Source organism: Hipposideros armiger, unplaced genomic scaffold, assembly GCF_001890085.2.
Source record: "Hipposideros armiger isolate ML-2016 unplaced genomic scaffold, ASM189008v1 scaffold_79, whole genome shotgun sequence".
Lineage (NCBI taxonomy): Eukaryota > Metazoa > Chordata > Mammalia > Chiroptera > Hipposideridae > Hipposideros > Hipposideros armiger.
The window spans coordinates 693708-718335 of record NW_017731429.1 but is presented as its reverse complement, the minus strand read 5'-3'; the positions used below and the strand labels follow the sequence as shown (position 1 = coordinate 718335).

At 42.7% G+C, this 24628-nt stretch overlaps 1 protein-coding gene and 1 long non-coding RNA gene across 7 annotated transcripts in view; both read left to right on the top strand.

Moving 5' to 3' along the window:
• TMEM135 (transmembrane protein 135) overlaps nucleotides 1-4433 on the top strand; it is a 307887-nt gene extending 303454 nt beyond the window's left edge. For all 6 annotated transcript variants that reach the window (XM_019643514.1, XM_019643511.1, XM_019643512.1 and 3 more), the window contains 2 exons: nucleotides 3216-3344; nucleotides 4229-4433. The gene's annotated coding sequence lies outside the window, so the exon portion shown is untranslated. The remainder of the gene's footprint in view (nucleotides 1-3215; nucleotides 3345-4228) is intronic.
• Nucleotides 4434-6418: 1985 nt separating this feature from the next.
• LOC109383249 (uncharacterized) overlaps nucleotides 6419-24628 on the top strand; it is a 153681-nt gene continuing 135471 nt past the window's right edge. The window contains exon 1 of the long non-coding RNA XR_002124143.1: nucleotides 6419-6446. This is a non-coding gene — a long non-coding RNA (uncharacterized LOC109383249). The remainder of the gene's footprint in view (nucleotides 6447-24628) is intronic.

Here is a 24628-nt window from a genome sequence, read left to right as displayed (position 1 = left end):
GTCTCTTAATTTTTCAGAGCTTCATTTTGTTAATTTATAAATTGTGATGATAATAATAATAGTAATATTTCTGCCTAAACCCTCTTGTGGTAGTTGGATCAACTGTAATAACATATGGGAAGACAGTTTATAATTGCAAAGCACTGTATAAATGTCATGCATCACAATTATTCAATGACGGTACAAATTTTAGTCTTGAAAGGCAAATGTCTATCTTTTTCTATTCTTTATGACTTTCATGCATATCCACTTGTCATTGACTTAAAATATTATTGAGTGCCTATTTCATGATAGCTTTGTGCTAGAAACAGGGTTGACAGTGAATATGGCAGAAAATTTATGTCAGTTTCAAGATTAAAAAGACTCTGAGGTGAGAATATAGCATTTACATCTCTTTAGAAAATAAGCATAGCATATCGTGGAATGTGTTACAAGGAATGGTGTGTGGTAGCGATTTCCAAGGCTGGCTGGACTATAGATGTACCCTGGGAGCCCACAGAAAGTACACGTTCCTATTGAATTAAAATATGTGCGGATAGACTCAGCAATTCCTTTTATTTGGTTTTCTTTTTTGGCAAGCTCCCTTGGAGGATTCTCAGACAGCCTGCTAAGTCAGTTTCTTACTGGAACCAGTCATAGGTGACATAGACGTAGGAGTACTAGGGAGAGAGGGCTCAGTGAGGATCCAAGTGGCTGGAGAGGGTCGGGGTTGTTTCCCTGGGTGAGGTGGGCCTCAGCTGGAGGGGATAATAAGAAAGGCTTGCACCCAAGACCCTTTCCACTGCCTTGATCTGGTTAACCCTTATTGCTCCTTCAGGATTCAGCACCCATGCCACCTTTTCTAGAACAGGTTTTCTGACTCCAGTGGAAAATTCAGAGAGCTTTCTTGATATGAATGTTTTGTTGCATGAGAAACCAACTGTTTGTGAACCAGAGACTTAAAACACAAAACTATTATGAAGCTCAGAGACACGATGTTACAGATGGCTTCTAAACGGAGAGCGAGGAAGTTGCTTAACCTTTATGATGATTCGTTATTACAATGGGGACAGCAGGGGATTGGTTAAAGTGATTATCTTATATTATTTTAGGAAGATGGCTTAAGTTTTGATTATGATTATCAGATGTATTTACAAGAAATAGCCTAAATTAAGTTTCACTTACATTCATGAAATATAAAACTAAATTAAGCTTTACCTATGTGACTTATATGGCTTTGTCTGAGGTGGAAGCAAATATGGGGGAAGACACAGTAAGGTGTTAAAGGAAGGAAGGGAAGAAAGGAAAATGGGGTATTGTCACTAGGGAGATCCACGGCCTTCTCTGCAGTGAATATCAGCAAGGCAACCCAAGTATAGTGGGCTATAGTACTATTAAAATTATTTGCTCCTTTCCTATGAGATTATACTTTTGTGTACCATTGACATTAGGCTGAGCTTTGTGATTTCCTTTGATCAATAAAATGTGAGCAGAAGTCATTTATACCAAGCAGAATTGTTAAGAGACATCATATGGTTCCATCACTGCACAAAAATGACATGTCCCAAATAGGTCTTCTCCTTCAGCCTGGGTCCAAGAAAGAATCAGGCATATGGAGGAGAAGTGAAACAAACCCTCAGCTGGGAGGTAATGTGATTGACAAATTAACTTTTGTTATAAGCCACTGAGACAGTGGGATTGTTTGTTGCCACAGCATTACCTAGTGAAAGCGGACTGATACAGGAGGCTGGTCAACAAGTGGGTGGGGCATAGACTTGGGACCCAAGGTCAGGAACTACAAAAAAGTTCCAACAGAGGAGGGATTTTCAAGGTTACTGGGATTATTAAATGCAGTGATGAAAATCAAGAAATATGTTAATTGAGAGGCTATATGGTTTGGGGACCAGTTAATTCAAGTGAAAAGGGTTTTATAAATAGTAAAGAGATATATAATGATAAGACGTTATTATTAAAATACCATTACATTAATTGTAACAAAGGAACTCAGTGTTAGCTACAGAAATAGCAATGTCTGTGAACCAGGAAGACAAATATCAAATCAAGAAGGAGAAGAAGAAAGCAGTTGTTAAAAAAAATGATGTTATCCAGATGAAAGACTTTGGGGAGAATTCTTCTTCTCTTGGATAAATAGTTTTGTTGATGCAAGTCTGTGTGCTGAGCTTTGAAAAGGTGGGATAGCTTGATCTCAGAATGGCCCAAAGCTGACTCTGGCTGCTTTATCACAGAAAGGATTTTACTCTTAATAAATAGCCCTGTCATTCAGAGTCTTTCTTATTCATGGGGGCGTGGGGGTGAGAGACAGACATAGACAGGCCATCTAGCATTCAAGCACTATCTCTCTGATTGATTGCAAACTGCTTACTGAAACAGTGGTGGGAAAAGCTTAAAGGGCAGGGGACCGGGCTTTCTCTTTCTGATAATAACACTGAATGATAAAATGTGTTCTGCCAAGTGTCTTGGTATTATTTCCCTTTCAAAAAAGAAAGAAAGAAAAAAGTTTCACAGCTTTCATCACCACTTTATCACATTTCTTCATGTAATTGAAGCTGTGGGGTTGGACTACATTAATCTCTACTCTGTAAGGCAAGACCGAGTCCTCATCAACATCTGAGGGGCAGAAAGTCACAGGCATCTCAAAATGGGTGTTGGGAGAAATGTCTTAATGAATAGTGTCCTTATAGAAGATCCGTGATGGTAGGAGGGAGTCAGCACTTATCTAGAAAGTAAATCTCACCCCATTACTCTTCTGCTTACATTCCTTCAGGGGCACCCAGGTCTCAGGATAAAAGCAAGGGTGCCACACCCTTGCTCTTCCACACCCACACTTTGTGGGAGCCACACCGATCTACCTGCAGCTTCTGCCCTTTCCACCTTCCTTCTCATGGCAAAACCTTGCCTGTCTTCTTAAGTGTAGTCCAAGATTTCTGTCCCTGCTGTGTGACTTCACACTTAGTACCCTGATTGTCTTTCTCCTGCACTGGCATTTAGTGGCACCAGGACAGGGGCTGTCACACAGTATTCAGCATTGTCTCCTCAGTGCCTGGAACTATGTCTGGGGCATGGTGAATGCTCAATAACTGTTGAATGAATGATTGTACATTTGTTCTACAATCCCCTTTCCTCCATTTTTTTTTCTTTTAATTTCTATTTTGGAGAAGGCTCTGGCCCCAGAGACATGTCCTGTATGTCTTATTGAGGCTTGTCACTGCTTCCAGATGCCTTCATGGCTCCAGGAAAGGAAGGCAGACCTCTGCACAGAGAGAGAGCTGGAGAGAGAGCCAAAAAACCTTCACAGAGGTCCTGGGCCCCCGAGCTCCTAAGGAGGATTATGTCAGACACATAAGGTAAGGTAAACATGTGCAAACGACAAAGCATTACATACATTCTTAAAAATAACAATTTTACCATTTATGGAGCACATACCATATTTTGCTGAGTATATTGTACACTTTTTTTGCCCAAATTTGTGAGGGAAAAATAAGGATGCACATTATGCATGAGTAGTACTAATTCTGTATCTATAGAAATGTTTTTAATTCTTTTACTTATGTTTATGAGTTAAAAGTGTAACTCTAGAAATTAATAACAACATCCATATGCAAAATAATACCCTGGAATATAAAAATAGGTTTTGTTGAACTAATGACAAACTTGCAATGTTGAAGAGTTCTTGGCCTTCTATGATGCATAAATATCATAAATTTGTTACCAGTACGTAAAATTTCTTGTACCTTGTATCTGTACTTGTGTTTTGTAATTATTTGTTATATAAAATTTCTTGTACCATAATATGTTAAAAAATAAATGGTAAAATTCCTTTATAATACAAAAAACAAGTACCTAAATGTAACCAAATAAAAACTTGAATTAAAAAATTAAAACGAAAGATTTTTTTTCTTAAAAGTTTGGGCCAAAAACGTGGGTGCGGGCCAGCCAAGTGACTCAGTTGGTTAAGAGCTTGCTCGAGAGTGTGAACTCTGAGCAACAGGGTCGCTGGTTCGATATCTGGCCTGAGCTGAGCTGCCAACAGCTGCCAACAAGTGGTAGGATGGCTCAGCTAAAAAAACAAAAAACAAAAAAAACCTAAAATGTGGGTGCACATTATACATGGGAATGCATTATACATGGCAAAACATGGTACTTTGTGATGCTGTTGGGTGTTCACGTACAATATCTCTAAATCTGGCGACAGACTTGCAATGACATATCCACCCCCCCGTCTTTCCAGGATTCCAGTGGAAACATCCAGTAAAACAAGTTGCTGCTCAGAGAGGATCAGTGCTATTTCCAAAGCCACACAGCTCTCCAGTACCAGAGCTGGAATTCCAACCCATTGTGGTCTGACATAAAAGTCTAAGCTCTTTTTACCACTCAGGGACGTATGGAATTGCTTTGTGTCTCCTATTCATCATCAATAAAATATGTGTGCTTGACTCTATTCATGTCTGTGCTTTCTTCCAAATGGGAAATTTATATTTCTTGCGCTGTCTTCCCTGACAGCAGCAAAGCAGTGATGAAGGCGATGGTCTCTAGAGGGAGAGCGTCTGGGTTCCAGTCTCAGCTTTGCTACTGACCTCATGTGTGGCCTGGGGCAGCCTCTTAACTGCCCTTTGTCTCCCTTTCCTCACCTGGAGCAAGGGGCTGATCATAATACTCACTTCCAGGGGCTTCCATGGGCGGGCCTGACCCCCTGTAGCCCTGGTCCTGGCACTCAGTGAAGCTCAGTACGGGACAGCGTTTTGCAGTTCTCAGGGACAGTATTGAGCATCCTCCTGGGCCTTCCTTGATTTACCTCAGCAGACTATTGTTATTTATTTATTGAACACACGTTTCTTCCAAACCTCCCAGGCCATTGCTACGGTGCATTCATTGGTGATACAGAGAAGCACCAGACACAACCCACATAGGAATGCCATGCCCAACATTTGAGTAGCTCTTCACGGTTTACAAACATGGGTAGCATTGACAGTGCTACCTGGAGTCAAGGTGCTGCATGCTGCTTTCGACCTATAAGTGGGCTTGAAATGGTTCAATATCAAAACCTGCGTTGGGGATATTGAGAAAGTATGTAGCGCGAGGCAAGCCAAACGGGTTGCTTGCCTTCTTGAGGGACTAGCTGCTGAGGAAGTTGCCCTCTGCCTCCAGGGGCTCCGTGATGTGCAACCCCGTGGAGCGTCACAGCAGAACAAGGGGCCAGGGCAAAGAGAACCAACGGAGAAAGGAAGCAGGCAGGAAGGCACAGTGTGGCTGCCCTGGCATTTGACAGAAGGCACACCGGGGCCAGGCCACCTGCTGCTGTTCCCACAGGCACCCCAGTGCCATAGGGCAGAGGGGCGCAGACTCTGGAATGTGCGCACGCTGCAGTATGAGCACGTGTCCGGAATCACATGTACTGGGAGACTGTTTTGTGTATCATCACATCACAACATGACCCACCTTTTCAGCTTTAAATAACTGATTTCTCTATCATCTGAAGGACTTTTCCACGTAGGAACATATTTTTAATCACTTTCCAAGAGCTACTAGAAAAGACAGAGAAGAGTACAACCGGAAGTGTGTTGTCAATAAGTAACAAATAAATTGCAACCAGGCCATGATCTTAAAGAGATAGATTTGGCTTTCAAATCTTCTTCACAGATGCCTATGCTCCTCCTCCTGGGACCATTTGCAGCCTGTGGTTCAATTTCAGAGGGAACCTTTACCAACAATAACCAACAATATTAGCTAGCTGTCATTTCTTAATGGCCGTGTGTCCTTCCTAATCTCTTATCTCACTCTACACAACAGTAAATTTTCCATTCTGTTACATGAAGAAATGGAGGCTCATAGAACTGAAATAACGACATCCAGGCCCCAAACTTTTAAGGACACATTTTGGAGTTAGGCAGATCTCTTGAGTGCAGCTGTGTTGCATGCTAGCAAAGTCATTTAAGCTTTCTGTGCCTCAGTTTCCTCCGCTGTAAAATGGGGATAACAGTGCTCGCCTAACGGAGCTATTGTGAAGATTCTAAGAGATGGTACGTGTTAGTGGCTTGGCACACAGTGCCTAGTAGGGCCCTGTACGTGGAAGCAAGCGAAGCCATGCAAGCCTTACTGCATTGCCTCAGGGCTCCTTTTGTAAGCAGATACTGCTGCTCTGCTCTTGGGTGTGTGTCTTTTTTGATCACGCCCCTGCTGAGGTGATTGTTCTGTCGAAAGGCAAGAGCTTCCCTTCTTTTTTCCGTGCACCTGGATGAGCTGATTTGCCAGCTGCCTGCAGTTTGGGGCGTCTCCCCTTTTGTAGCCAATTACTTCCCTAATTGTTCACTTCTCCAGTGCTGTGGGCCAGGAATTTTTGGTTGTGGAAACTCCTCCTGTCTGGTTATCCGTTCAGCTGAAGAGGTGCTTTTATTTTCAGTTGTTTGGAAATTCTCAGTACTGGCTACTTACCAGCATTAACGGAAAGGGTGAGTGACTAATATATGTCTGTGTTTGACAGCTCCCACTCAGCTGGGCCCAGATTTCTTATTTTGAAAATCCTTTGCTCATTGATTTGGATGCACAGCCTGATCGAGAACCCCCGGGTGAGGAATCTCGTCGAAGGAGAGTTAAGTGTGTCTACCAGACATCCTCTTTAGTGTGACTATCAGATAGCTTTTTATTCTCCCATGTCGTTGCTGGAAAAAGTGGTTTGAACAGTGATTGAACCCTATGCCAGTCATGAGGTGATGAACTTTCACCTGTGTTAGCTCTCTGACTCATCTCTACCACCTGTAAGGTAGGCAAGGCTGTCTGCATTTGACAGGTGCAGAGGCCCAGAGAGAGACTGGAATTTACACAGCTATTCAGCAGAATAGGATTTTTCCACAGGTTTCTCTAATTTCAAGTCCAGGGCTCGCTCTTTTACAGTTCAGGGAGGTGAATGAGGAGAATCCATGCATTTCACTGAGGTCATGAACTAGGTTAAATTATGATGAAAGTGAGGATAATTTGATAAGTGCAGACAAACGCCAGGTAAGTCTGGGCAGGCTTTCTGGAAGAGGGGACTTCTGGAACGAGCTTTGAAAGGAAGACACCATCTCAATTGGAGGAGAGGACGTGAGTGTATGCTGTACGGGAGGGGAGGGGACAGAGCATGAAAAAAGCCCTCAGCCCCCATGACTCCTGCTTCTGAGAAGGGGGACGAAAGAATGCAGAGAACTCGGTTAGAAGGTATCAGGGAGCTAGTTTGCCCTTGGAAATCACTTAAAAACCCCTCTTGAAACAGGAAGCCCTTAAAAGGTATTCAAGTAACTGCTCAGCATTCTCTAGTTGACATGCTTATGGAAATGACATCTCCCACAGCCATTTGAGCACAAAAATGCTTAATTGAAAAGAATTATTGAATTGACCTCTGTTGGTATGCAGAGGAATTTCTTCCTTTGCATTTCTTAAAGTACTAGTTGCACGGCAGGATGTAATTAAAAGCTAATATTAGACTCTTTAAAGAATCAGCTCAATCATAAGAAAAAATCTAACCTGTGATTTGCATGTGTATATATTGCAGTCTTCAGTGAAATGGGTGGGGGGGACATAAGTTAGGGGATTTTCTAAAGCAAAGTGGTACAATATAATTTCCAAGATGTCCACATTGAAGTATCTCAGTGTATTCATTCAGCAAACATTTCTGACTACCGGCTCTGTGTTCCAAGTGCTGTGTGTTAGAGGTCATCCAGAGGACATGACTGCTGGTTTACCCAGCAGCTGAACACAGGCAATTGGAGGTTCCGCCCCCCTCCCCCTGATTTTGAAGTTTCACCCACCATGCGCAAAGCTGGATCCTTTTTAAGGGCACAATCTTAAGAGAGTAATGTGTTATTGGGAGCACCTGGAGTGGACACGTGACTGAACCCAGTTAAGGCCTCTATATAAACCCTTAAGATGCTGGCTGGCGGTACGGAGATCTGTTCGTCTTGCAGCCGCCGAGGGCAAGCCTCTTATGTAAGTTCCCTGCTTATTAAACCTGCCACCTACTGATCTGGAGTGGCCTGCCTTTCTCTTCAGTCTCTCCTTGCCCTCCGTGCCCTGGAGCCAGTTTATGAGCTAACAGTGGGTGAGCCATTTGTTCCAGGAGACCAGAGAAATGGGTCTTGGGAAAGAGGTATTCTTGGGGGGAAATCCCGGGATGGCCATTTACCTCTATGTGGAGAGGAATGGCCCGTATGTTATAGACCTGTGGACCAGTGCCTGAGAGTGGTGATGCCCTGCAAATGCCAGCGGGTGTACTGTGCATAGAGCACTGCGGCAAAGAATGGAAACCATGGCTGCCATACTGGGCTGGCCTCTTCTGTGGGCAGTTGGGCTGGCCACCAATGCCCAACTAGAGGTGAAAGCTTGAGTTAGAAAGTTGGAAGAAGAGCTGAGGTTAGAGAAGGACATGTGGGTGTCCATTACTCTGCTGGCTTCAGGCCTGGCTGGCGAGGTGGGAGAGCAGGGTAGTAAATTGGAGACCTGAGAGCGAGCTGTTTTGCAAAGCTAGGAGGGCGAAACCTGCTGCAGATTAAGGTCTGAGTGCCCGTGATAAAGCCTGATTGGGACAGTAAGAGATGGAATCCCTGGGAAAGTGAGGAGAAAAAGAAGGCTGTAAGCGTTAGGGGATTAGGGAAACTAGCACCTTGTATGGATATCCTTGAGAGAGTAAGGTGTTGTTGAGGTCATCTGGACGGTGTACGTGACTGAACCCAGTTAAGGCGTCTATGAACTTTTGACATTCTTGCAGGCAGTTGTGGAGATCTACTAGTCTTGCGGTTGCCAAGGAAAAGCCTTGTATGTAGGTTCCCTTGCATGTTAAAACTGCCACCTACCAATCTGGTGTAATTTGCCTCTTTCTTCAGTCTCTCCTTGCCCTCCATGTAGGACAGCCAATTTACAAGCCAACTCTATGTAACAGAAGAAAGAAACAGTCCTTCCCTACTTTACTTGGAATATGAGAAGGCAAAAATGTAAACAGACTTACAAAGGAGTGTGTTTGTTTTGCCGCGGTAGAGCTGTGTTTAGAGTCTAAGGGTACATAGAGAAGAGGGTTTTGTCGAGTAGGAGCCTTTTGAAGGACCGATATAATTGAGCTCAATGGAACAACGTGGCTGTGTGGAGCACAGGGGCCCAGCACCAACGCGGGTGGTGAAGTCTGCGTCAACAACAACCATAATTGCAGTAGCAATTGCAACAACAACAAAACACGGCTCAGTGTGAAGGCAGCTTTGGACTTTGAGTGTGGTAAGGGGGCATGGGGAGATAAAACTGGAGATGGGAGACAGAAGTCTTGCTGTAAAGGGCTTAGTTTGCCAGGTTTACAAGCTTGAACGTCACCCTCAAAAGTAATGGGAGTTTAGTGAAGATCCAGGGATGGACACCATTAGCCTTGTTTTTATTGTTGTCATTTGTTTGTTTTTAAGCAAAAAAGTAATTTACTGGCTTCTGTAGTTGATACAAATATCAGGGTAACTAAGGAATCAGATTAGGATGAGGACCAAGGATGTGACATTGCCAGGGCTCTCCATTGTTTATCTGCTTATCTCCTTTTTTTTGAATGTTGACCTCTATGACCTCTAGCTTCGCCTATTGCATACAGCCTTTCCCACAGGGCAGGAGACATGAGAAGGAATTTAATTTTTCAGTACCTATGTCACAGTTCTAGGGAAGGACTCTGGGTAGCCTTGGTTGGATCAGTCATGCTTGCAAGTGATACGGGACACACAAAGTTCGCTCCAGACGATGACTAGGAGAGCAGCAGGACCAAAGGCAGGGAGGAGAGAAGCTCCGAATCCTGACTTGATAAAGGGACAAAGGAAATGGTGAGGAAACATGGGGTCAAAAATATGAAGGAGGCAGAATTCAGAGAACGGGGGTGGGGGTGGGGGGGTGGAGGGATTGCATGAAGGAAAAGGGAGCGAGAATAAGGAGTGGAGTGTATGATGTGGCCTCAGCTTCCCACTTGATCCACTGGGTGGATGGTGGTGCTACTTACTGGGGTACAGAAAAGCAGTTTTTCACGGGAAAGAGGAAATTCAGTCTTCCTATGTATTTTACTTCCCATGATTACTTAAACCTTTACTCTAATTCTTTTCAAAGGTAATAATTGTCACCTTTGATTTAAAAACTCATTTAATAAAAACTAAACTTCATTTATATTATCTGAAATGGGTGATATCTTATGTAGGTCTTCACTAACAGATTAATAGCTGTAGTAGCCTTTGAATAATTAGGTTGGGAAAGGCCATTAAAAGAATTCAAAGGAAGAAAGGGTGTGTAATCCCAGTAAGAGGTTCAGGAAAGGGTGGAGGCAATTAATGTCAACAAGGTCAAAAACAGTTTGCATTAAAACTAAACAGGCAGCTCTCTTGACAGGTGTGTGTGTGTGTGTGTGTGTGTGTGTGTGAGAATTTTGTGTTTGTAAGCATACTAAAGGTAATACAACTACATTTTTGTTTATAAATGAATATAGTTGAGACCTTTTACTCATTCAAACTGCCCCCTCCAGCGGTTTGTCAGTAGGATCCATTGGACTTTCTTAAAAACGTTGAGCAACAGCATTTGTCACCCGTGTTATCTTTGCACACATCTTTCCTCTGACACAAGTGCCCTGTCCCATATTCCCTGTTGGGCAAATTCGAACTTATCCTTGAAGATTTCCTCTGGACAAAATGAATCACTGTCTTCCTATGCTCTTCTGTTTGGCTCGTACCTCCACCTGTAGCGTAGCCTAGTGGTTAAGAGCATGGCATTTGGCTGGACCTGTGCTCAAGTCCACTTCTATGAATTATTAGGCAAGTCACTTAAACTCTCTGAGCCTCAGTTTTCTTACTGTGCAATGAGATTAATAATAGTGCCTTATAAGGTTATTGTGAAGACTAATATAATGCACATGAAGTACGTATCACAGTGTCTGGCACATAATACATGCTCAATAAATGATGAATGAGTAATTGAATGAAATAATAAACATGCATAAAATAATGGCCCACGATAAAAGTCGCCTATACCTTTTGGTCTGTTTGGTTACTGGGTGGTGATTATTTGACAGTGGAAACCCTGACAGATTAATGTCTTCACATTACTGAGTAGTTTGAAGTACCAAGGGAGATATTGTTCCCAGTACTAGATTTTTCTTAGTATGATGATAGTTTCACTTTACAAATGAGGAAAGACCAAGAGTACTTTATGGATTGGGCTGATTCGAATTCAGGGCTCCCATCCCCCGACCTTGAGGGTGTGCTTAAGGCTTGGCAGAGCTCATCCTAGTATCCCACACCCCTGGCCACAGTGGCTGTTACAGGGATGGGCAAAGAATCTACGCTGGACCAATCCAAGTACTTTTATGGAATCATATGCAGAGTCTGCGCAAGAGAGGCTCTCTCTCTATGCCAGTAGATTATCTACCTTTGGACATGCTCTCCTGTCACTGCTGCGTGGAGGGAAGCCATCTGCTGTAGGCCAGGATGGGGTCAACACACAGAAAGAAATAGTCTTGACAATATTTTCGTCCCTGAAGTCTGTTCCTTCCTTGGACTTCCTAGTTAGATAACACATACTTTTTTTTTTTTTTTTTTTTTTTTTAGCCTAAAGTACTTTGAGTTGGGATTTTTGAAGATTCATTGGCTTGAGTAAATTCTTTATGACCCTCACCATCACCCTATGAGTTAGATATTATTTCTATCTCATTTTCAGATGTAAAAACTAGGCTCAGAGAGGTTACCTGTACAAGGATATGCAGCTATTAAGTAGTAAGTCTGGGTTTCACATTCAGGTCTGCCTGATTCTCAAACCCTTACTGCCTCGAGTGCTTCTCTTGACACGTGTCCCTAATACCTGCTCATGGCCTTGATCTTCCTAAATGCCAGTCTATGCTGATGGGGGGTGCTGTCATTTTCCTGGGCTCCTTGTTACCGTGTCCTCGTAGAGTCCAGCATACTCCTTGATACGCAGTATGAAGATTGTTCCTTTGTATATTCAGCTCCCACTTTTGTCTACTTCAAATTTATTTGTAGACTTTTCTGTTTAAACTCTTTCTCACTCCCTTTCTAAGTAACTCAGGGACCGTGAAGAGCCTCCTCACCAGGCTGCCTCTGACCTATGCTGCGATGGGTCCATTCGTCTCCCAGACAGTGAGGGAGGATATGACAGCCCAGATGGAATTTCTGAAGAGGCGGTAGAGGCGGCCAGAAAGACAGGACTGGAATCTAAGTGGCAGTGACTGCTCAGGACAGGCAGGTTAGGTCTAGGAGGAAAAGCGAGGTGGCAGCTTAATTTAATTAGTTTATTGGTTCATTATATCAAGAGCAAATATGGCCTTTAATTTGATAATTCATGAGATAAGCGTGTTCACTGCCAACCATAAGAAAAATTCTAGGGACAGAGAGGAAGAGATTGAAGATATAGTGTGTGTATCTGCCTACATGTATGTTTTATGTTACTGATGCTTCAAATTACTCTTAACTGTGTTTATAGCTGTACTGTTGCTTACTATAACTATCTACTCTTTTCCGTATTAAATACTATCAAATTATAGTATCCTTTAGGATTTTAACTATGAATTTTATTCATAAAATTGTTATTCAAATTATTAAAAATGAGCTAGAATTCTATCCTCAATCTATATCTTAAGGGATCTGCATCTCTTTATATATCTGCATTTTAAGGATAGTATGAATTACCATTTTGGGCGAGGTCTCTGAACTAACTCATACTTCACCTTGGTCTCACGTCCTTCAGGAAGTTTTAACTTCTCGGCACCAATGTCTCTTACTGATGCTCAAAACACACTTGCAATTTTTTGCTCAGTGATGTCTTTCTGGCTAGGTTGCAAGCACTACACAGTGCCTAAAACGGGATCTTGCACATTTGTGTTTAAAAACCTTTGTTGAAAAAGCAATGGGCTATCATGTGTATCATGTCATCAGAGTTACACTCGGGTCATTTGGGCTGCTTGGAAAGTGGGAAATGGGATGAAGAGGGACCTCCCACTTTGTCCATCTGGTAAGTATCACCCCTACCAGTCCTGTAGTGACACACGGCTTCTATGGGAAGTCACCTTATTCCTCAGGACTTCGGGGACAGGAAGAAGGTTGTGACCACTGGATATCTGGACTTCTCGTCTAGTACTCATCCTGTTGTGTTAGGATTATATATTTTAATATCTGCTTCCTCCATTGAACTGTGAGCTACTAAGAGTTGGGAATAAAATTGTATTCATTGTCTAGCACATGTATTAACACTCAGTCATAAATGGAAATTGCTAATATTTGAGTGTGGACTACATAGCACATATTACGGTAAGCATTTTACATACATTGTTATTCCTCACAACATCCTATGTGGGGTAGGTACTATTATTCTATTGGGTCATCGGGAAAGTCATGACATATTTTTCTGTTTTTCAGTGCAAATATGCTTCATGACTTTCCCGACGAACCAATATTTAAAGATAAGGAAATTGAAGGTAACAGGGATTTTAACTAACTGCTAGCCATACATATGAGACTATAGATAATAAGGCAGGAATTTAAACTCAGGCCATGCAGCTTCAACGACCAGGCTCTTAACCAACGCTCTCTCTCAATGCATTTCAATTAAATTTAATTCGAGATTAACAAATACGCCCTATTTGAGGTCTCAAGAGGAAGACATCAATCATTTTAAACAAGGTAAGGGCAATGTTTTAGTCACACCCCAGAGGCAGGTCAAGTAAGCATATATCATCATGTCTTAGAATGTGGGTGTCTGGAAGGGAGGAGAGGAGGCACCAACTTCCTCTCTGATGCAGAAGTTTATACTCTGTTGGGTGCGCTCACCTTGGGGAAGCGATGAGCACCAAGTAGGTGGTAATGGTGGTGGGGTGACAGTCTTAGGTTACGTGAGGTCACTTTATCATAGTGGTTAAGAGCAAGTGTTGTACAGCCAGAAGATAGATTGATGTAGTACAATGCCTGACACACAGTGAATGCTCTATTCATGACAGCTTTCTGTTACCACCATATAAGAGTATTTAAAGTATTTAGAGCAAATGCTGTATAGCCACAAATATCAGGACACTAGAGCTTATGTATTCTCATGGAGCTGAAGTCCTGCAGAGGCAGGAACCCAACCGGAAGTGTTCGGTTTTGTCTCAGAGGTAACTGCTCCCTTCTCCCCGCTAACCTGGGATGGAGAGCTGCTACACCTATGGAAATACCTGGCCCCCAGAGAAAGATAAGCTTTATGTGGCAGACCGCTGAACCCCCCTACATGGCTTGTGGTTATTTCTGTGAAGAAGTTATGTCTCTTTCCATTTCTCTTATCCATTAACCCACGCAAGGCTCTCTCTGGCTAATTGAATTCTCTAGAAGGCTGCCTTCTGTTATTAGGCATGCTGCAGCCTGAGCTGAGAGGAAGAAGGGAACAGGCAGAGAGGCAAATGTCTTGGTGAGCGCAATTCACTTTGCTGCTAAATTTAATCAGTACGTTTCTGGTTTCTGTTCTCATTCAACCACCTGCAGTGATATGTTTAAAATGCTCCCAACACATCAGCGAGGTGGGCAGTGTGCCGAGACCAAGGCTGCCCATTTTTGCTTCACTTTTGCATAAACCCTAGTGACTATAAGGTAGCAGTTTTCCTTTTTTTTCCCACATCTGCAATTACAGATTGCTGAAGAAGACAGGGCTGCAGTCAGTGTCTGTGTCAAATGTGGTCTCCAAAATAGGTTTTAACATCCATCCCCACTCCCTGCCAATTCTTCAATTTTCCTCTGTCCAGAAGAAACTGGTAGGCCCTGACACTGTTAGTTTTGGAGCCCTCACATTATATCAAATGCATTAATCCAGCTAAATCTTGCATGATATAAAATTTATTTAAAATTTCATGTAGTAAGTTGTAGGTAACTCTAAAATGTGTTGACATATAATTTAGGGCACATTAGTTTGAATTTTTAGTTTTTTTATATTTTGCAGCCAATATATTTTATTTTTTATTAAATTTATTGGGGTGACATTGATTAATAAAATTATATAGGTTTCAAGTGTACAATTCTAGAATAAATCACCTATATATTCGGTTGTGTGTTCACTACCCAAAGTCAGATCTCCTACTGTTACTATATTTGACCTCTCTTCTACCCCCCCTTGTTCCCACTTTACCCTCTGGTACCACTAAACTGTTGTCTGTGTCTATGAGTTTTTGTTTGCCTGGTTTATTTGTTGCTTTCAGTTTTATATCCCACATATGAGTGAAGTCATATGGTTCTTGACTTTTCCTGTCTGACGTATCTCACTTAGCATGATAATCTCAAGATCCATCCATGTTGTTGCAAATGGCAGTATTGCATCTTATTTTATGGCAGAATAGTATCCCATTGTACATATGTATCACACCTTCTTCTTTGCCAGGTCTCACACTTCTTTTTTAGACGTCTGAAAAGCTCATACGTCCCAGGTCCTGTGCCCATGTGTGACAAAACTGGAGGCTAAAGAGATGGAGATGTTTTATTGTCTTCCCACCATTTTGAACTTTCCTGAAGCAGAAGCAAAGAATGCTGTGTGTCATGGCTCAAAGCACAGGCTTTGGCATCAATTAGGTCCAAGTCTGACTGCTCAGAGGATAATTTTCTGAGAACAGAGTCTCAGTTTCTGCCTTTGTTGAGTTTTGGATGATGATAGTGCCTACTCACTACTGTTGTTTGAATCGTATCTGTGGTGACTTTGCAATGTGAGTGAACTATACTTCTCAGAACTGCTTATCCTGTATGTTTCTGTTTAGAGTAGGCCCTTACAGAGATTCCAGTGGGAGACTTGCAAAGTGCAAGTAAAGATGCAGTCGTTTTGTGGTTCACACACATTGTCACTTATCTGCTGGCTCACCTGGTTGGCGGGAGGTAGTGACCAGGCCTGCATTGGCTCTACCCTCCTATAGATCCTCCTCTGGCTTCTCTGACCCCTGGGCCAGGAGTGTCTATTTAACTCTAGGACAAGACCCTAGCTACTGCAGGGGACTCACCACCAAGATCAGAAACAAAAACCTGACACGACTTTGGTCCATCCTCATGGATTCCAGCTCGTTCTTGCTCTCCCCCACTTTACATCTATCTTCCTTTTTTAACTGCCTCCCCTAAGGGCATCCCACCAGCATCAGATATGAAGACAACCAGCTGCCGTGATTGTATGAGGTCAAATCCCTGCACAAAGCCCTTTATAGTGATTTCATTTTTCTGATTGAGCCCCACCTGAAACAGGACCTACTCTTTATTATTGTTTAAATGGGACAAGCCTTGTATAGTGCATAGTACAGAGCAAAGTCTTGCCTATCTTAAGTACTTGATAAATATCTGCATTACAATCCCAAAGATGGACAATATTTGACTAACACAAATCTAAATCCAGCACTTAACAGAGCCTGGTGCATAGAAGGTGCTCCACAGAAACTTGTTGAATGCTTTTCAACACAAGAGACAGAAACAAGACCATATGTGGCAATACATGGGAGTTGAGGAGGAGGTGGTAGAATCAACTGAGTAATAGGACATCTATATATAAAAACACCGTTTTAAATAAATGCAATTTATTATTTCACATTTATAAATTGATCACCTAGGGCAACATCAGACACTCTAAATTTAAAAAGTTGCTGAGTGTGTGTCTTGGGACCAGTTTGCGTGAATAGTTAGATTGATACCTAATAAGTATGTTCCTTAAAAATAGATTTTTTTTATGGTACTTGACAGTAAAACTATTCTTTTATGAAGTTTGCACATTCTGATATTTCTCTTCTTCCCCTCTCTCTCACCTGGTTTCTCTCGACCCAGCCTGTGAAGCCCAGATCATCACTTCTACTATATTCTACTGGTCAAGCTCATCACTGTGCCAAGCCCAGAGTCAAGTGGAGGGAAATTAGACTCCACCTCTTAATGGGAGAAATAGCAAAGAATTTGTGGTCCTCTTTCATCTATTACACCAGTTTTTTACTTCTTTGACCACCAACTCCTTTCCTCTTATATGTCACTTTCTTCAATGTGCCTATTTGTTGAGACCTTCGTTCCTTTGAACCCTCCATTTTCTTCCTCTCCTAGCTTCACAAACTCTACCTTCCAACCACCATTTCACCACTGTCAATGTCCTTGTCCGATTAGCTTTCTGTCACAAAAGTCTCAACCATGGAGCAGTCCAACCAATAGTCATCTCCACTCCTCTGTAGGCTGTTGAGAGCACCAAGAAAATTCATGCACCGGTGCTCTGGGGTCTAAGACTCGACCCACCCTTCTGGAATCACTCCCAGTCCTACACTCTCCACAGCTCTCCCCTCTCCATAGATGCAACATCAGACCTTCCCACTCTTCTGCCTCCAACCCTTTGCCCATCTCACCATCTTATATCTTCATTGTCTTCAGATAACCTTGTTCTATACTTCAGAGAAAAAGATAGAGGTGCCCTCAACTGTCTGCAACCTGCTTCCGTATGACAAACACATTTGAATCTGAGCCCTCTCCGTGCTTTCCTTTGACTTTCAGTAAAGCAGGGAGGGTGGTCCCTTCTCCTATGGTCTCTGCTCCATCTTCTGCCTCCTCAGGAACTTTGTTCCATCACTAATTCCTTATCTTTCCTGTATCTTCACTGTCCCATTTTAATGACTCTTTGCTATTATCAAACGGGAACACCAATGACAGGAGCAGCTAATATTCATTGTTTACAATGGGTCAGGCACTATCGAAGCATTTGGCATCTTGTAACTTATTTAATACTCATGACTTTATGTAGTGTTATTACCTCCGTGTTACAGATGAGCAAAATGGGATCCTGAGAAGTTAGGGAATGTACTCAAGGTCACACAGCTTCTGTGTGGAGCTGGGACTTGAACTCAGAGAGTCTGGCTCTAGAACTTGAGCTGCATGCAATTGACTACCTGCTGCTTCACTCCAAATGCTTTCTTGCTACCTTTAGCTATTGCCCCATCTCTTTTTTTCATACATTTCTTGAAAGAGCTGTCTTTACAAAATATTGTCTCTACTTCCTCACTTCAACTTCAACTGTTGCCACCACTGAAACCACCCAGGTACCCACAACCCTCGAATTTAGATTTTGGTCCTTGATTTCTCTGTGGCACTTGGTGTCTCTGATCACTGCTTGTTCAGTTCCCTTGTCCCTTGAATTTCTTGTGGTTTTCCTCCCATATCTCCGAGGCCACTCCTTAGTCACCTTTGCCAGATCTTCTTCCCCTTGCCTTGCTGTCTGACTGTTCTTCTAGAGCGACCTATCCAAAATGCAACTGGAATCATATAACTCCCTCCCCCTTTTGCAATCCTTCAGCTATTCCCATTGCCTACTGAGCAAAACCCAAATTTCTTAGTATAGCTCGTAAAACTCTTCATTATTTGGTTCCTGGCTTCTCTCTCTAGCTCTGCTCTTTCCAGTCCTGCCCATATACTCAAAGCCTGAATTCTTTGGGACACTTTGCAATTCCCTGGCATTCACATTCACACCTGCTGTTCCTTCTGAATGAAACATCCTCTGGTTTCATAGCCTGGTTAACCCCCCTGACTCCACTCTAGGTCACCTTCTGGAGGTGACAGGCATTCTGCATTATGCTGTCCTCTTCTGTGCCCCTAGAGGACTCTGGACGGTGGGAGATGTCCTCCTCTGTGGGACTGTCATTTCCTGGAGGGCAGGGACTGGGTTATATTTGTCTGGATCTATCCACAACTGAGCACAGAGTTTGTTTGGCTAACTCCTTTCATCCCTTAAAACCCTGCTTAGGCATCCTTCCCCTTGGTGGGGCTTCCTTATTCCCAGGTAAAATTAATGGTCTTTTCCGTATTACTTCTTAATATTGTATTTACTTACACTAATAATAATAGCAATTGAGTACTTACCTATGTGTTCAGCTATATGCTAACTGCTTTATGCTGACTAGAGATATTACCTTTAATCTTTACAGCACCCCTATGAAGTATTTACTAGTTTTTGCATTTTCTAGAGGAATAAGTTAGGTTTTTAAGGTACCATAATAGGTGCAGAAGATATGGTATGAATAAAATTGATAGGGCTTCTGCCTTCTTGAAGTTAATAGGATGGTAGCAAGGATGGATATTAAACTAAAAATTTTATAAACAATACCAAAACTAACATTTCTTGAGAACTTACTAGTCAGGCAGTTTTCTAAGTGCTTTCCATGTTCCTTTTACTTGATGCTTATAAAACCCTAAAAAGTGGTATTCTCTACATTTACAGAAGAGGATGCCAAGGCTTGGTGATGCTAGCTAACTAGCCCAGGGGTCGGCAAACTGCGGCTCGCGAGCCACATGTGGCTCTTTGGGTACGTCGTTCCGACTCAAAAATTTGCCTACCCTGGAAGAGCCAATCCTGTCCCTCACAACAATTTAAAAATTATTTGAAAGCCATAAATATATTTTTATATAATCATCATTATGTGAATAATATCCTTTAAAAATTTTATAAATGAAACTATGATAGTTTTCATTTTCAATTTTACTTCAGAGCCACATGTATGTACCCAAAGAGCCGCATGTGGCTCGCGAGCCACAGTTTGCTGAACTCTGAACTAGCCCAAGATCCCATAGCTAGTTAGGGGGAATGCTAGGCTTTGAACCTGCAACCACCTGAACTCCAGGCCCTATGCTCCTAAGGAATGATAAGTTCTATTCTGAGAGTGTGACAAGGGACCTGGCTTGATCGGAGTGAGTATGGAAGGAAGGCTTCCCGGAGGAAGTGACGTGTGAGCTGAGACTTGAAAAACAAGCTGAGGGAGAAGAGGTTCAGGCAAAGAGAACGAATTCTTCGGTTTACCTGTATGTCCCTCCTCCTAGACTAGAATTATGGTTCACTCATTTTTGTATCACCAGTGTTATGTGCTGTGTGTGCATACATATGCACACTACTGTGCATGTATATATGTATGTATATAGGTGCATCTCCAGTGCTATGGTAGTTAGTACATGGTAGATGCTTGAACAATGCTTGAAAACCACAAAAGTACATTTGTGGCTTCAATAAGCGTATCCCATTTGATTTTGTACGCATACAACCGTATAGTAGATAGAATAAAGGTAATGAATTACTTTGAAGAGATCAACAACAAAACAAAAGTGACTTACTTAATGTCCCCAGTCCACAAAGAGGCAGAACCTAAAATCAGGTCTCTGTTCAGTTCACCTCTGTTGACACCTTTGTATCCTAGTGGCTTACCTTCTGGTTACTTCCATTGTTCTTCTAGGATTCCAGAAATAACTGTGGTTTAGGAAGCTGAATCTGCATGTGGCTGTGGAATCTCAAAGACATATGCTGTCTCATTAGCAAAGAACCTAGTCTATTCGGGAGACATTTGCACCACACTAGCACCAGGCAACTTTTTTCCAAATCTTGAAGTCGGGGTTTTTTTCTCCATTGTAAACCAGCAGGTGTCAGAATTTACCCAAAATAGCACAATCAGGGTTGCATGGCAGCTGCTGACACACCCCAGGAATTCTATCTGAAGGACAATGTGGTCTGTCCTGTCATCCTTCATTGTTTACCTGGTTAACCACCTGGAAATCACCGCCCCTTCTGTGCTGAGGGGTTGTGGCAGGAGATGAATTCTTTCAATACCTTGGCAGTTAAATGCCTCCTTTCTTTGTCTGTGGACCTTGTGGAGCTTGTGGGCCCCCCACCTGCAGTTTGCTTTCTGTCTTTTTATCTTGCATTCCTGAGATGCTTCTTGCTACCTCACTAGAAGCCCCTGGGGCACCTTGGCTCTCTAGCGCTTTCATTTTCATGACTCCCACAACCAAAGTCAAGCCCTGATGTCTGCTCTGCAGAGCTTTGTGTTTTACTATTGATTATAAAAACTGTCTCCCTCCTTTCTAAGGGCTTCCTTGGGTAGCTGTGAAATCAGTGGCCAAATGAGTCCAGGGCTTGTGCTGCCTGCGCCGCTCAGCCAATAGACCCACACAGGGGTTGGGTCATAGAATAAGCGTTTATTATCAGAGCACCAGTGGTCGGAGAAGGCAGCAGGTTAACACCTCCAAAAACTGTCTTATGTTCTCATACCAGCTTGGGGTTTTTAAGGGAAAATCTGGGCATTCCTCCAGAGGCAACCCAGGAACAGCGATGGGATTAACCTGGTAGATCATTGAGATTGGGATCAATAAGCCTAAGGGTATTAATAATAAATTTCAGGGTACTTTTCTAAAACAGGGAACTGGGTGGGACAGGGGACATTCCCAGCTCAAGCTGCAGGGGAATGATCTATTGTTAAGCTATAGGAAAGGTGAGGCCAGGGACATGGAGAGGCCTCTACTATGGGGGTGCCAACTGTGCCCTGTTTCAGCCATGTTTTTCTGTCTGCCCGTTGCCCAAGGGAGCAACCGTGTTTCTACCACACGATTCACTTTTTTATTTTCACATCGTGAGAAATCTGGAATTCGATGGCTTCAGCGTTGGTTTCGATGTCTTGATGATGTCAGGGCTGATGACTATGAGATTCTCTTGGTTACAGAATGGCTCCTGCCGCTCCAAATATATTTTTGTTCAGGGCAGGAAGAAGGAAAGGGGAAAGAGTCGCTTCATCTATCCCTTTTATTAGTAAAGCAGAAACATCTCCAGAACCCCCATCGGAGTTCTGCTTACAGCCCGTTCTCCCGAACTGTTAACGTGGCCACCCTTCACTGAAAGGGAGACTGGGCAAGTGAGTATTTAGTTCGAGCCTCTAACATGGAACGTGCCCAGCAATACAAAAATTGAGAGTGATGACCTATGGTGTCTGCCCAAATTACTTTATTTACTTTTTGCACTAACAATGGACAGATGTTGAAATCATTTCCACATTACAAATGAGAAAATTGAAGTTTCATAAGGAAAATATATTGGTCAAGGTGACACAGGTAGTAATCTGAGAGTTAGCATTTAAATCCAGGTCATTCGGATTCCAAAGCCCTCGTCCTTCACGTGAGCTCTGGCAGGCTCAGTCTTGCTCTTAAACATGCACATCTCCAGGTGGGTCTGTGCAAAACTATCTCTGTTGGCCCTAAAAGCAGACTCCCCCCAAATCCTATAAACTGGAAGTGTGAGAGAGAAAATGTGGGAACCTCAGAAGATTACTTGACTCTCTTAGGAGGGTGGGGTTCCTGTGGTGGTGCTGGGTGGAGGCGGTGGATAGGAGGTGTGGCAAAAGGAAAGCAGGAAATTAAGTGCTTACTCTTTGTTTTTACTGATCCCTAAATAGGGTTTGACATGCATCTCCAGGAGGGGTCTCATTGTATGAAGAGAGAATAAAGATGCCTGAGAATTTGATCTGTTAGGCTGGAGGAATTGCTCTGTGAAAACTACTGGAGGATTCTCAGGCTCTCTGCTGTTTCTGGAATGGGCAGCTCATAGGCCCCAGTTCCTGGGGGAGCAAATATGGGAAACAAGTTAAGTTAGACTGAAGGACATTTCCTGTGGAGCCAGAAATAACAAGTGCTGATTTTCCTATCAGTCATACTTTGGGGTGACTATTTTAAAAGCAAATTGTCCCTATTGACATTATAAACGAAAACAACAAACATTTCTGGGTATGGGTTTTTGCCCTTAATCTAACTGCAGGTGGCTTTTTGGAAGTCTTTAGAAATGGAAATGTCAGGTTCTGGGTGGGGTGTGGGGCGTAGGGAAGTTTGGCTCAAGGTCAGGTCCCTGGCTTGGGGAGGGAAGTACTTGGATAATCGCAGTTTCTCCAGGCTGGCAGTGAAACAAAGCAGCTGTTGGACCTGGCTGGCACCTGAACGGTTACTTCGGACAAAGCAATCCTAGCCTGCTCTGGTTTTCCTGGAGCTGACAGACTTCTGGAAGCATTCAGTTCTCCTTCCTGTCAGTGGCATTAGATGTTACCAGCTCCAGGCTCTCTTGTCTCTTCATTTTTTCAATAGTAGTGTTGAATGAGCTAGACCAGGGGTCGGCAAACTTTTGGGATCAAAGAGCCACCAGGGGTCAGAAACTGTGGCTCACCAGCCACATGCAGCTCTTTGGGTATGTACTTGTGGCTCTGAAGTAAAATTGAAAATGAAAATAAAACTAGCATAGTTTCATTTATAAAATTTTTAAAGGATATTATTCACATAATGGTGATTATGTAAAAATATATTTATGGCTCTCAAATAATTTTTAAATTGTTGTGAGGGACAAGATTGGCTCGTCCAGGGGTCAGCAAACTTTTGAGACGGAACGTACCCAAAGAGCTGCATGTGGCTCACGAGCCACAGTTTGCTGCCCCCTGAGCTAGGGCAATAGCAGGAAAAGTGGGTTTTGGAGAAATGATATTGAAGGGGAGCAGAATTTTCCACCCCAAAATGTGCCTCTTAGGCATAAGGATTATTTAAGGCTGATTGTTTTTAAGAAAACAGAAGACATAGGAGAAACTCTGAAAACTGAGTAGAAGTTACCCTTTCATAAGAGACATTCACATTGATAAGGGGAATCTCTACTTATTAGCATGTTTTTCTTCTGTACCAGGAGGAGGAAGATGACTGAATTTCTAGAAACTTATCAGTGGAGAAGGCAGGAACTTAAAGCTGCACAACCACCTTACCCTGGTTTACTGTGCTTTTCCTGACCACTCCCCCCAAACTACTCCCCGCAACCAATCTTTGTTTTGTCTTTTGTTGGAGACATTATTGACAGTGGTGGTTTGGAGCATTTTGAACAGTTACTCAAGTTTCCTGGGTATCTCCCATGTATAAAGGAAGTATAAATGTTATTAAGCTTCTATTTGGTTTTCTCCTGTGAATCTGTCTTTAATTACAGGAGAGATCTCAGCCAAGGACGTAGAAGGGGAGAGGGAAAATTATTTTTCCTTCCCAATACTTTTAAAAGAAAACGCAAGTCAAAGAAAGACCCCTTGAACCTTTTATATTTTTAAGGCTTGTATTCTTGGCCCTTTCCAGTCAGCTCCAGTCTCATATCCTGCCACTCTTTCTACAGATGTTCGATGTTTCAATTAGATGGGTCTATTCTCTTGTGCCTCAGAGACTGTCATGATTTTCAGGTTTCCGGGCTTTTGCTTTTCCCTCTGTCTGGAGTTCACCTATCCTCATTCTCTTCCTGGCAAACACGTTTGGGACTCAACTCAAATGTTGCCCCTTGAAGAAGCCTTCTCTAACTCCTTTATGCAGGGAGTCACTCTTCCCTGTGGCCACAGCATGGCCTCAAACGTGATACTTCTCATGAGGTAGAGCAGTGGTTCTCCAACATTGCACTCACAGTATTTCCTGGGGGCTTGTTTAAAATACAGATTCTTGGGCTCCAACCCCATTGCTTCTGACTCAATATATCTAGAGTGAGGCCTAGGAATTTGCGTTTTAAGGAAGAACCCATAATATGGAGAATCATCTGATCATACTTTGAAAAACTCTGTGGTAGCATAATTATTTGTTTTAACTAGTCTATTTCCCCTGCAATTATTCATATACTAGCTTCTCTGGGCACACACAGTGTCTCCAGTGCTGAGTACAATGCCTGGCACATAGTAGGCCCTTACTATTCTAGGGAGTCAGAGGAAAACACTACGGTATCTTTTTTGTTATGTTGACTTACATTGTACTGATAAAGAAATGGAGGCCCATGGGACACACAGCTGGCACTCAAACCTCTGAGTCTGAGAGTTGTGGATTGAGACCTACAT